Raw genomic sequence first — 12358 nt, 5'->3', positions numbered from 1 at the left:
TCAAGGTTATACAACACGATGACTGATGATATGAATATATTACATGATGACATGAATATAATATGACTGTTTATGAATAAAGTACATATGTGTGCAATATGTGTGTAAGGTTAATGCATATATGCAGTGTGTGGAGCAAAAACATCCAGAACAAGTCCAGAAAAGTCACTTTTCCTGGACGAGAGCCTCAAGTGAGGGCCAGAATTTCCATTTTTCATTTTTATAATTCCTTTTCTATTCGTATTCAATTTCAAATGCATTTCACTGCATGCTATACTATATATATATATATATATATATATATATATATATATATATATATATATATATATATATATATATATATATATATATGTACCGGGTATATGACAAATAAAATTAGCTTTTAATTATATTTTTTTATATTCTGTTTTTTTTTTTTCAGAATAAACCACATCGCTGTCAGTCATTCAAATTAGCAATTTTTATTAGAGCCATTTTTTCCTTTCTTTGCTCCAAGGTTTCATGTTTTCAGTGCACTATTGTTGCAGTGTTTTATTGCTGTATATGGGAAATTTGTTCAGCCTGAATTTTTTAACTTTATAATGGAAGTTTTGATGGATTTTGTCTTTTATAGCAGTGCACTGCGGTTCTTTCCTGTCTTCTTTCGTTACAGGATGTGAAGTTACTGTATCTTCCATTCACATAAGCTTGGAATTTGAATGTTCTTTAACTTGAAGTGCTAGTGGTAATAAAGCACCATTTTAACACCACAGTTGCGTTTATTCTGGAAGCCCATATGCCAACCAAATGACTGTACACCAACTTCACCAGACGTCAGTTATTTAGAAGCCTGTACGGTACGCCAGCCAAATGAAAATATGGTCTCAAATTAAAGTGGTAATCAAATTTGCACTCATAACACTGATATAACACTGTTAAGAAGCACTAGGTAAACATTCCACAACTGTCTCAAAGCGTTATGGATGACGTACTCGGTTATATTTTTGTCTGTTCCTGCATCCTCACAAGTAACACAGCAAACAACCACAAATTCCATATCCCAGAATTCTCAGTCAGCCCATTGTAGTACAAGTCACATTGCCTAAACAGTCACAAGACACTCGCAATCTACCGAAGGCTTGCCCACTCTCTTGAATTTAATCTCTTAGTGTTATTCAAGTTTCGTCTCTTCTTGTGTAAAATAATTCGAGAAATCTTGCTCGGTCAAACCGAAATGATAATTTAGCAATCTTTCCTCTTCTGTGGAGCGTCGTTTTTGCATGTATGAGAAAGTACCATGCATACATTATGCAAATATTATTATCTTGCAATTGCAATTGAGTTAATATCACATAACTGCGACTTTCTGTCTCTCAAGAGTGAGTTAATATTTCGCAGTTGCGACTTTTTAATCTTGCAATTACTTGATATCACACAATTGATTGCAACTTTTCAATTTTCCAAGGGTCTGAGTAATCAAAGCACAACAACACAAAAACAAGCAACAGTGTGTAAAGAAGGGACTATAACCTACCTGTAGAATTTTTGGGAATTCAGTGGGAATTGGTCACATGTCTGTGTGTGGTATGGCTCGTTCACAGGTAGGGGCTTTCGCAATAAAGCACAATTTCACACTGTGGCTTCACACAAGTCGCAAAATAAAGAGAAGCTATTGTGTAACACACAAAAAAGTCCCCATTCTGATATGAATACGTGTAATATGTTTTTCAGACACGACACAAACGAGCTTCTACACGTTTTCTCGCTTTCACGAAAAGTCACAGAAAACCTCAAATGTCACCTCAGGAGTTTTGACATTAGCTTTTCATAAATTTTCCAGCATTGCTTTATAAAATATTTATGCTCTGGTCATGAAAGTGTTATAAAGGCTATATGTAGGTATCCTTTCAATAATGTGTTTTTTTTTAGTATATTTGTGTACACCAAAGTGTCCCATGTAACCGGTCCTTAAAATGATTCTCAATTTCGACCACCTTGTATATGAATTGTATCACATCCCGCAAATAGTTTGTTAAATGAATGCAAGTCTGAGGATGCTGTGTGGCTAAAACGTTGAATTAACATGCACTTCACTGGTTCTTACCTGTTCTTTACCCGGGGAGCGCCATCTTAGTGCATATTAGGTGAGCTGGATTAATCCTTTTTTGCTGTCTGGCTTCAAATCACACAGAGTCCTCTGTGACACCTTTCCCTCCCTTCTTAACGCACGTCTTTTTAATTAATTTCATCGGAGAGGGAAGTCTGTGCCTGTCGCTAATTTGTCATGAAACTTTCACTGGGCCCTCTGCAGGGTTTTTCATTAGAGTATTATGGGTAAAGAGCGGTACGCAGCTCCAGCACAGCAACCATGGCAACCACGTTTTCAAGCCAAAATGTTCTTTTAATTGAGTGACATCTAATGAAACCTTGAAATCTAACACTAGTGATAACAAAACAGTCTGGGCTGGGGAAGACAGTCTGCGCTTCGATATCAGGAAAGAGGCGTTCAGAAAAACAACTGGCATAAATGATAAAGAAGGTTAGAAGGAAAAATAGCTCACGTGGTTAAGGGGACTTTTGCGATATGCTTATGTGAAGCCATCGATCACATCTATTGACCAGTTCACGTTCCATGAAAAGGATCAATGCGCAGGATGTGCGACGCGTTACAGAGGAGTTGAGATTAAACTCCACAAACTGTTAATTATCCAATTAATGGATTCTATTAAATGGAGCTAGTGCTTTTTCTCTACAGCGTTCCAGAAGAGCTGGTTTAACAAATATACCAATCCTTCACTACCGTACATCTTTTTCTTTTCTTTTTTTTTTGCTTTAAAGCACAGAAAAAAAGCATCATGTAAGAATTGAGTTTCGGTCTGTTCAGCTTATTTGGCCCTGAGGCAGGATGGCACAGCAGCGTGCCCAACCTGCACCACAGACCTCTGAACCACAATCCCATCCTGCAGCGTTCATTTGTATTCCAAGCCTCTGTGGGCCTGCACATAATCTCTACTTCCATCCCCTGTTCCCTCTTCGCCGTGCACATTCTTCCACCCACATATTGTGTCAGTGCTCTTCTCAAATCAATTCAGGGACTGTTTCTCCTCTGAGTGCAAAAACAAAGCTGACGACCTTTGCATGGCAGCGTTACTTGCGCAGCAGAAATAAATGAGATTTTAAAAGGCACTCCTCATGACGCAGATTGGATCTTATATAGGGCATTATTTTTAATGCAACTCTTCGGGTGCGGCACGTGCCCTATCTTTAGGCTTTGGAGTGGCCGCCGGTCGGAGCCGTCTTGTGTGGAGAAAGCCAGGAGATTCAGTAGCTTCAGTTCGGCGAAAAAGAAACAGATTGATTCCTTTGATTTACTTTTTTTTTTCATCCGCTCATTATTGAACGCTCTCTGTTTGGTATTCCATGTGCGATGGACTCCATCTGAAGGCAGTCGGATTGAGAGCACTACATTAATCAAAAGGCCAACTTGTTTGTAGATTATCTCACTAAAGGGCAGAGGGCGGCGGATGACGCCTCAGGAATCCTCCTACTCCAGATGAGAATTGTCTAACCGAGACACGGTTCCACTCTCCACTTCTTGTGAGAGCCGGCAGGACCAATCAAACTGCATAGATTGTGGTAATGAGAGTGACATAGACCAGACGTGTGTAAATATGTGTGGATCAGAGCAACAGATTGGAGTTAAGTCGGCTCAGCTTAGCTCAGATCTGCTAAAACAGAACGAGGACATGCTTGACCCCGGTCACTCATGACTAGCATGCAACAGCCAGCGAGAGTATGGTGCTGGGCAGAGCTCGTCACGTTAGACAGTCATAGCAGGAGGAGAAGCAGGCCTAAGGTCAGTCAGGATGACCGAATCTTGTTACTACTCACTGGAGTGGTAGGAGCTGGTGACATACAGACTTCCTCCTGCATGTATGTTGGCAGACGAGGAAAAGAGAGTGACATGCTCGGTTTGAACAAGGAAATAAAAAGTGGAATAAATAACTCAAAGTGCCATGTACATCCTTTTCTATTGGCTACAAATGACTACAAATACCATAGTTATACCACAGCACACGTGAATTCTCAAATCCTATTGGTCAGAAATTGTTGATTACGTATCTGTACTCTTGACAGCAGCACAATAGCAGCTTCAAGTCAGATCACAGGTTTCTATTCATGTTCTTGATCTTATAAGTTATCGTTTCTATAGCAACAGAAATTCACAAGGACGTGTATGGTGTCCATTCCACATAATCAAAGACTAATAATAATCACTGATATTTAACAAAATAAAAACATATTGTTGATAGCTAAAATAATTAAGATATAGTGATGTTTTCTGTAACAAGATGATTATTGAACATTTTTGGAAGGAGTTTACCTGTCTGAATTCTGGGTAATGAAAGAAGGAGGAATAAAAAGAGAGGTTGCTGAGGGGATGATTATTATGACTGAACATCATAACATGTATTGGAGATATTGGACATTATTAAATGAAACTATGAACAGGTAAAAGAATGATGTTTCATGATGAAATGAATAAAAAAAAAAAATTGAATTATAAGTATAATTAGAAATAAATAATAAATATAAATACTTTTGAAAAATGACATAACAGCATTTTTATATATTTATATATTTATATTATATTTTATATATATAAAATATAATATATAATATATATATATACGATATATTGTGACATATTTTGACCTTAGGGTTTTTTGTTTTGTTTTTGAGGATTATTTTGAGGTTTTCTTCTTTTTTTGTTTTTGTGGCTCCATACAGAATAATGAAAAATGAACTGCAAATAGAACTTCTAACATTAAGGTTACAATATTTAAATCCCACCACTGTCCGTCAGCATAACACACCACGCCAGAGTCAGGGCTGTGCTGTGTAAGATCCACTGCCAGTGTAATTCCTCATCCGAGGCTGGTTCCTGTGCATTAATGACCCGTGTAGATTAGGAACTGAATATCATTCCGTAATGAAATCTCTACAGAGTGACCTGTATGCTAGCTCGAGCTGATGAAAGAGACAATGACTAGAAGTTTAAGCCTCTTTAAAGTGAAAATTTGTCCACGTTATACACCTAGAATATGTGTGTGTTCGGGTGTCAAAACCAAACACTGCCATTACAATCAAAGGTGTCACTTCAGAGCGGCTGAAATATCTTTTCCATGACTATTTCATTTTTTTTTCTCTCTGCATGTGTGCAGCAATTGTATTCCTAGCCATAAAATGACATGCCCATGCTTTTTTTGAAGGTCATATCCATTAACAAACAACTAGGCAGGCAGGTAATAAAAATCACCTGCTGAGTCTTTCATGGATTCAGGCATGTTGTGAACTTTCCACCCTCGCTGAACCCACCACAGCGTGAAGACCAGGGCACGTGCCATTCCAGCAAGAACAACCCCATGCAAAAGAGACAAAATATACCTAAAAGTACTTATTGATCAGTGTATTAATACTGTTTAGATCATATTATTTATTAAGAGTTTTGTTTTATTTAATAATGTAATATGTTATGTTTATTAATAATAAAATATCTGATTAACACATCAAAGGGTGTTTTTTAGTAGACTAGCAAAGTAAAACATGCTTATTTTTTTCTATCTACTGAAACCTCAACTACATCATAGCGAAAGAAATGACTCTTACACAAAACAATTAACATCAACATCCTGAATTTTTTTCGAACACTATATTGTCAATGGTTTGCGGACACCATGACCATCACACCCAAATGTAATTGCTGTCAAAAATACTCTATGTATTTCTCTATCCTGTTTCAATGACAATGCCCCTGTGCACAAAGCGACCGCTGTGTAGACATGGTTTGCAGTGGAAGAACAGTAGTGGTCTTCACAGAGCCCTGACCTCTACCCTGCTGAACACCTTCATGAGCTGGAATGCCGACTATCTGCCATCAGGTCCTGACATCAATAATGGTCTTGTGGCGGAATGATTATAAATCCCTACAGTCATTCTCCAAGATCTAGTAGAAAGCCTTCCTAGAAGAGTGGAGGTTACTGTAACAGCAAAAAGGGGAATGCATATATAAATAAACATATATGGGTGTGATGGTCAGGTGTCCACAAACTTCTGGCTATAGAGTGTATTATTATATATTTACATTTCATTACATTTACATTACAATATTTACATTTCTGGGCAGCATGGTGGCTTAGTGGTTAACACTGTTGCCTCACAGCAAGAAGGTCCTGGGTTTGAATCCCAGGTTCAAACAGGCTGTGTGGAGTTTCCATGTTCTCCCTGTGCATGTGTGGGTTTATTCTGGGTCCTCCGGTTTCCTCCCACAGTCCAGGTTGATTGGTAATTCTAAATTGCCCATAGAAGTGAGTGTGTGTGGTTGTCTGTTTACATGTGGCCTTGTGATGGACTGACAACCTGTCCAGGGTGTACCAATGCCCAGTGTGTGCTGGGATAGGCTCCATCAGATCCCTGTGACCCTAATTAGGAATAAAGCGGGTGTAGAAGAGGGATGGATTTACATTTTTGGCAGACGTCCTTATCCAGAACAACTTACAGTTCATCTCATTTTTTACAATTGAGGGTTAAGGGCCTTACAACCCTCTGGTCAAGGGCCAACACCTAAACCATTAAGCTACAATATAACACCCCCCCCTGTTTTACTTTTCCCAATATGTTCATGTTACAAATGGAAGGAGGTACGAAGGTATAGCTTAAGTAAAGCAAAAAAAGCAATGTTATTTCTAAGAAATTTTATTCAAAGAAATATTATTTCCTGTAATGGAATAACTACAGTATGTATATCGTATGCACTAATGTCAAATCTGCTGCAATATATATATGTATATATATATATATATATATATATATATATATATATATATATATATATATATATATATATATATATATATATAAAATATATATATTATTTATATATATTATATAAACATATATATATATATATATATATATAAAAATCACGCAAATAGACACATTTAATAGCCATACACTGAGACAATACTTCTGGATTAAAAATCTGGACCATAAGTGAGGTTTACTCCTTCTTGCAGTCTTATGAAAAGTCAAATGGTCAACACTGGGAATGAGCAACTATATGAATATACAACAACCATTTCTCTGCAACTTTCCAAGATTTTTTTTTTAATGGAAAAGAGTGTTGCACATGCATCCAACACGAGTTAATATAAAAACAAGTTCAAAAGTACAAACTTGGGAATTAAACTTAAAGAATGGGGGAGTCGAAAAAATTAGCATCTACGGATGTAAATGAAGGATAAAGAGCTGAAACAAAAAGGAAGATGATTTTAATAACAGAATGATGAAATTTAAAAGAAAAGAAAAAAAAAACTCAAATAAAAAATGAAATGGTTACCAAGAGTATGCAGGAGGTCAGGGTCAGAAGTCAAGGTCAACATAAACAGGAAAACCAATATGGCGGCTGCATAGATGTCTGTGGAAAAAAATAGAGCAATGAGGTGAGGTCAATAGACTTCAGTTCACACTTTCTACAAATGAACGTCCTGTTTCCTGTTTACAGACGAAAGCCAAGGCCCCTCAGGTTTCTAAAATGCACCGTGTGTTCTTACTTTATCCCTCCGAGGGCTTCAGGTGAGATGACAAACACCTTGTCGTGTCCTTTCTCTCTCTCTTTCTCTCGCTCTACTCTGCTTTTAATAAATTTATGCTCCGGGAGGAGATAGTGACTATGTGAGTGAAGTGTTCACAAAATTAGACAGCATCTTTTTATCATCCCTCACCAGAGGCAAGGGCCATAAATTACAGGTCTGCACATTTGAAACCTCTCAAGAAGATTAGGTGAATTAAACAGCATGCCAGGGCAAAGCTGTAACACAGATACACACACACATACACAAAACCGCACATACCTGGTTCCATGTGCACTCCGATACACAATAGATACCGACTAATACACATAAATTGCAATGAAAGTCTCTCTCGTATCCATTTCATGGTCCCAGTAATTATCAGGACATAAACAGTGAGTAGCCCCTGAAGGAATGGTTCTTGTACCTGTTGATGAGTACACGATGCTTCAGTGTGCTTCCACCACCTTTCATGTGCAAACATGAAGACAGGCTGATCCAGGAAACGTGAAAAGATCAACATCCAGGACATTTTTGAACATTATTTTTCGACGCTGGTTTGGAAACATCCAGTGAGCAGGGTCAGCTTTGGCAACTCAAATAATCACTCTTTACAACCGTGGTGTGAAGAAAAGCATCTCAGAACACTCAACAGGTCAAAACTGGAGGCAACATAATGGGATTCACTCCTGAAGAACTGGAACTTGAGGCACAGATTCCCAAAACCTGAACAGGTACAGTTAAAAAAAATTCCCAATCAGAATTATCTGAGTGTTTTTTTTTTTTTTGCACCAATAATGTGAAAATCCCAGCAGATCAGCAGTTTCTGAAATACTCCAACATCTGGCACCAACAAGCATGCCAGGGGCAAAGACACAGAGATCACATTTTTCCTCATTCGGATGTTTGATGTGACCATTAACTGAAGTTCTCGACCTGTCTCTGCATGATTTTATGCCCTGCACTAGTGCCACATGATTGGCTGAACAGATAATTACATGTGACCAGTGTGTAGGACAAATCCTCTTTTAATTACAACGATACAGCTCGGGAAAAGACTGTATGGGAAATCGTTTGACAATAAAGAAAAAAGACGAACGCGCCGCTCTGCGTCACTATCAAATAAAACTGGATCATTCTGCATTCAATGTCCATCTTTTTGTCGTTCCGCGTATGTTTTGTCAACCGATTTAATTATCACTGTGGGATTCATTCACGCTCAGTGAGTCAGAGTCGAATCTAATTGATACTTTAGATTAAAAATTGAACAATGAGAGAAAAGCTTCTTACTGACATGCCGACACTCTTCTTAAGCAATGAGTTTCTCAATATTAGGACACAAAAGTAGCGCAGAAGAACATGACCGTCTTACATACAGCCGGAATGGATATGAAATTTGTGAGCTACCAGTGCAGGACGAATGCAGAGTAAACAATTCCACGAAATAAAGAGCTAAACATTTCCTAATAATAGAATAGCAGTCTAAATCTTGGGATGTGAAACGACTAAATCTTAAGTGTAGATGATGAAAAACTGTTTTATAAGACAGCAACAGATGATTAAATATGCTCTTTTTTGTTGTATTGTGATAACATTTAACATAACAATTATCAGAGCTTCACATCTCAGAATATTGCTCTAAATATTAATATTCATTTCTGTACATCCTACAGAGGGTCACAGGGAGGCTGGAGTCTTTCCCAGGGACACATTGTATGGGTTGCCAGTCCATTACAGAGCACAATCGCTCGCAAACACACGCTCACACACACACACACACACACACACACACACACTATGAACATTTAAAGATTTTTTGTTCCCCATTCAGTCTGCCGTTCTGTGCCTGAGCTTTGTCATCTTTCACAGCTTTCTATTTTTAATCTTTTGTGTCCTTTTGTCATACTTTTACAATTTTTACACATATTCAGTGACCTTCAGTGTTTTGCCATCTGACGCTACCAAGCCATTTTTTTTTTTTAATTGTTGCTGGATCCTGGTTTTCAGGTTTAATTCAGTGTGAAATTCAGCATGTTGGTTTTTTAGGTCTCTAGCCACTTCTTTGAAATGTTTTACAGATATTCAGATATCTTGTATATACAGCTCTGGAAAAAAAAAATAAGAAACCACTGCAAAATAATCAGTTTCTTATGGTTTTTTTCTTCCAGGTGCATGTATTGGTTCATTTTTTGTGAACTGCTGACAATATTTCTCCTAAATTCAAAATATAACTATTGTTATTTAGAGTAAATATTTAAAGGAAATGACAACACATCAAAATAACCCAAGATCATGTAGTATTTGCAGAGCTTTAATAACTCAAATAAAACAAAATGCAAATAAATTGTGTTAATGCTTTGGCTGAATAACATTAAGAAGTCAGTATTTGGCGGAATAACCCTGATTTGCATGCATTTTGGCTCCATGCTCTGCACCAGTTTTTAACATTGCTGTTGGGGAACTTTATACCACTCTTATTGCAAAAAAGAGCAAACAGCTCAGCTTTGCTTGATGGTTTGTGACCATCCATCTTCCTCCTGATGACATTCCAGAGGTTTTCAATAAGGTTCAAATCTGGAGATTGGGCAGTGGTCTCTTAGTTTTTTCCAGAGCTGTATATTTCTGTATCATCCCTTACTTCTTCCCTACATGCCAGTAGTGTAGCCAGGAAATAATCTGAAAGGGGGATGGGGGGTGGGGGAGTATACTAAATGTGGTAGCTTAGAGCTTAGTGGTTAAGGTGTTGGAATACTGATCTGAAGGTTGTGAGTTTGAATCCCAGATCCACCAAGCTGTCACTGCTGTCCCCTTGAGCAAGTCGCTTAACCTCTAATTGCTCAGTTGTATAAAATTAGATAAAATGTAAGGACGTCTGCCAAATGCCAGAAATGTAAACGTGCTAAATAAAATCACCATGTGCTCTGCACTAATTCATTAAGAAGTGTGACGTGCTTGTGTACTCTGGGTGGAGGATACACATCAGAAGGAGCAGTGATATACTGAAAACATGACACATTAATACCATTGCCATAAAACACCTTTATGACACTTCGACTGAAAATAATTAAAATAAAATGCTTGTAATGGAGAGAAATGACATTTATCTTATAAAACCTGTACTTAATTTTCTAACCTCTACTTAATTTTCTCCTCCGACAGAAAAACCTGGACTTCCTCTCTCTCTCTCTCTCTCTCTCTCTCTCTCTCTCTCTCTCTCTCTCTCTCTCTGGCTTTCAAACAGAAATGGGAAAAAATGCACAATCGCGACTGATTGGTTAATCTTGTTTTTTGCCAGCTGCTGGAGAATAAAATGTGATTACACAAACTAAAGCACTCGTTCATTCGGTCATTTGCAGCTTCGGAGTGGTTAAATATGGAATCGTAAATATAACGACTCTGTTGACACCGTTGACCTTTTATGAACATCATTACCGCGCACTTGCTGCACAAAACGTTATGTGACATTGAATAACGTGGCTTTGTAAAGTCACTGTGCTTTAACGATGTTCATAAAACGTATATAGGTTTATTTCCACGATTATATTTCCACGATTATGTGGAAATGGAAAAAAAATTTAAGGTGGGGTTGAAAAACCAGACTCCGCCCTCTGAGCTACGACACTGTTTTATGTATTACATCTTTGCCAGACAGAACATTGTTATTTATAAATTATTGGCTAAAGTGAATTATTTCCAATATTATTTTAAAACATTTTTTCATTTATAAGTTTTGTGGATATTTTGTCATACAGTAATCCCCCTCTGTATCGCGGACCCGGTATATCGCAGATTTTTATTTGGAACATAACTAATTTTTTTGCGGATTTTTCCGCAAACCTTATAGTGAATTGTTTTGATGTTGAAATAAAGTAATTTATTAATAAAAATATAATTATTAATTGCAAAATATAAACATTAATGAAGTAAAATGTTAATAATATATAAAATACTGTACAGCGTATTAACTTAAGAGACAAAGAACATGTAGCGTTGTTTAAGAAAGCGCGGTGCGGGGATGCTGAAAATCAAAATACAGTACGGCTGGAGGAACGAGTCTGGCCAATCGGAATGCCCCATTCATTTAATCACGGTTGTGATTGGCTGCTGGCTATGCGTGCAGCATGCGTGTGGGGAAAGGGATGCAGAATTCTCCAGCATCTTTCTGTGCATGTTTAAAGAGTGTGGGAGAGTCATTTACGGCTTAAACAATAATAAAAAAAAGCATTTGGGGGTGGCGTCCGTGTATCACGGATTTTCATTTACCGCGGGTGGTTTTGGACCGTAACCCCCGCGATAAACGGTTGATTATTGTATTTCCTTTTTCCACTATTAATATGCGTAAATGCACTTTTTAAAAAATATTTTTGGACAAATTTTGTTTCCAGAATCTCCCAGAAGAGTCTTACATCATAAAAACCGTCACGCTGCCAAATTTGGTTGAAGTGAATTATTTCCAAACAACACTTTTCTCACCGTTTCACTCAAACGCCGCATGATTGCTTCCGTGACAAGTGAGCGATTGCTGGTCCGCCTTAAACATCTCCATCATTGTTGAAGTGAGTTGGCGAGTCATTTGGAATAAGTAAAGTCTGCCTAATTTTAACCCTGATTTGCCAGACTGTAAAACAAAACTATGACTTGATGGATGGATAAGGATGAGGCTTATTGGATTTGGGGCTGATTTTCCTCAGCATGGTGCTGTAGTGTTTTGCTAACACACCATCAAACGGTGTTGGAGTGACAAC

The 12358-nt window shown here is 37.6% G+C and overlaps 1 protein-coding gene across 16 annotated transcripts in view; it reads right to left on the bottom strand.

Moving 5' to 3' along the window:
* The window catches only part of camta1a (calmodulin binding transcription activator 1a), a 407198-nt gene that overhangs the window by 328293 nt on the left and 66547 nt on the right, over nt 1–12358 (bottom strand). For 2 of the 16 annotated variants that reach the window (XM_058410183.1, XM_058410184.1), the window contains exon 3: nt 7382–7459. The exons of 13 other annotated variants lie outside the window; for them this stretch is intronic. The gene's annotated coding sequence lies outside the window, so the exon portion shown is untranslated. Of the gene's footprint in view, nt 1–2086; nt 2259–7381; nt 7460–12358 lie in introns of those variants that run through there. One more of the 16 variants, XM_058410185.1, reaches the window with a different exon arrangement.

The sequence above is a fragment of the Hemibagrus wyckioides genome, linkage group LG15, assembly GCF_019097595.1.
Source record: "Hemibagrus wyckioides isolate EC202008001 linkage group LG15, SWU_Hwy_1.0, whole genome shotgun sequence".
NCBI classification, from domain to species: domain Eukaryota; kingdom Metazoa; phylum Chordata; class Actinopteri; order Siluriformes; family Bagridae; genus Hemibagrus; species Hemibagrus wyckioides.
The sequence above is the reverse complement of the archived record's forward strand: the minus strand, read 5'-3'. Positions and strand labels throughout refer to the sequence as shown.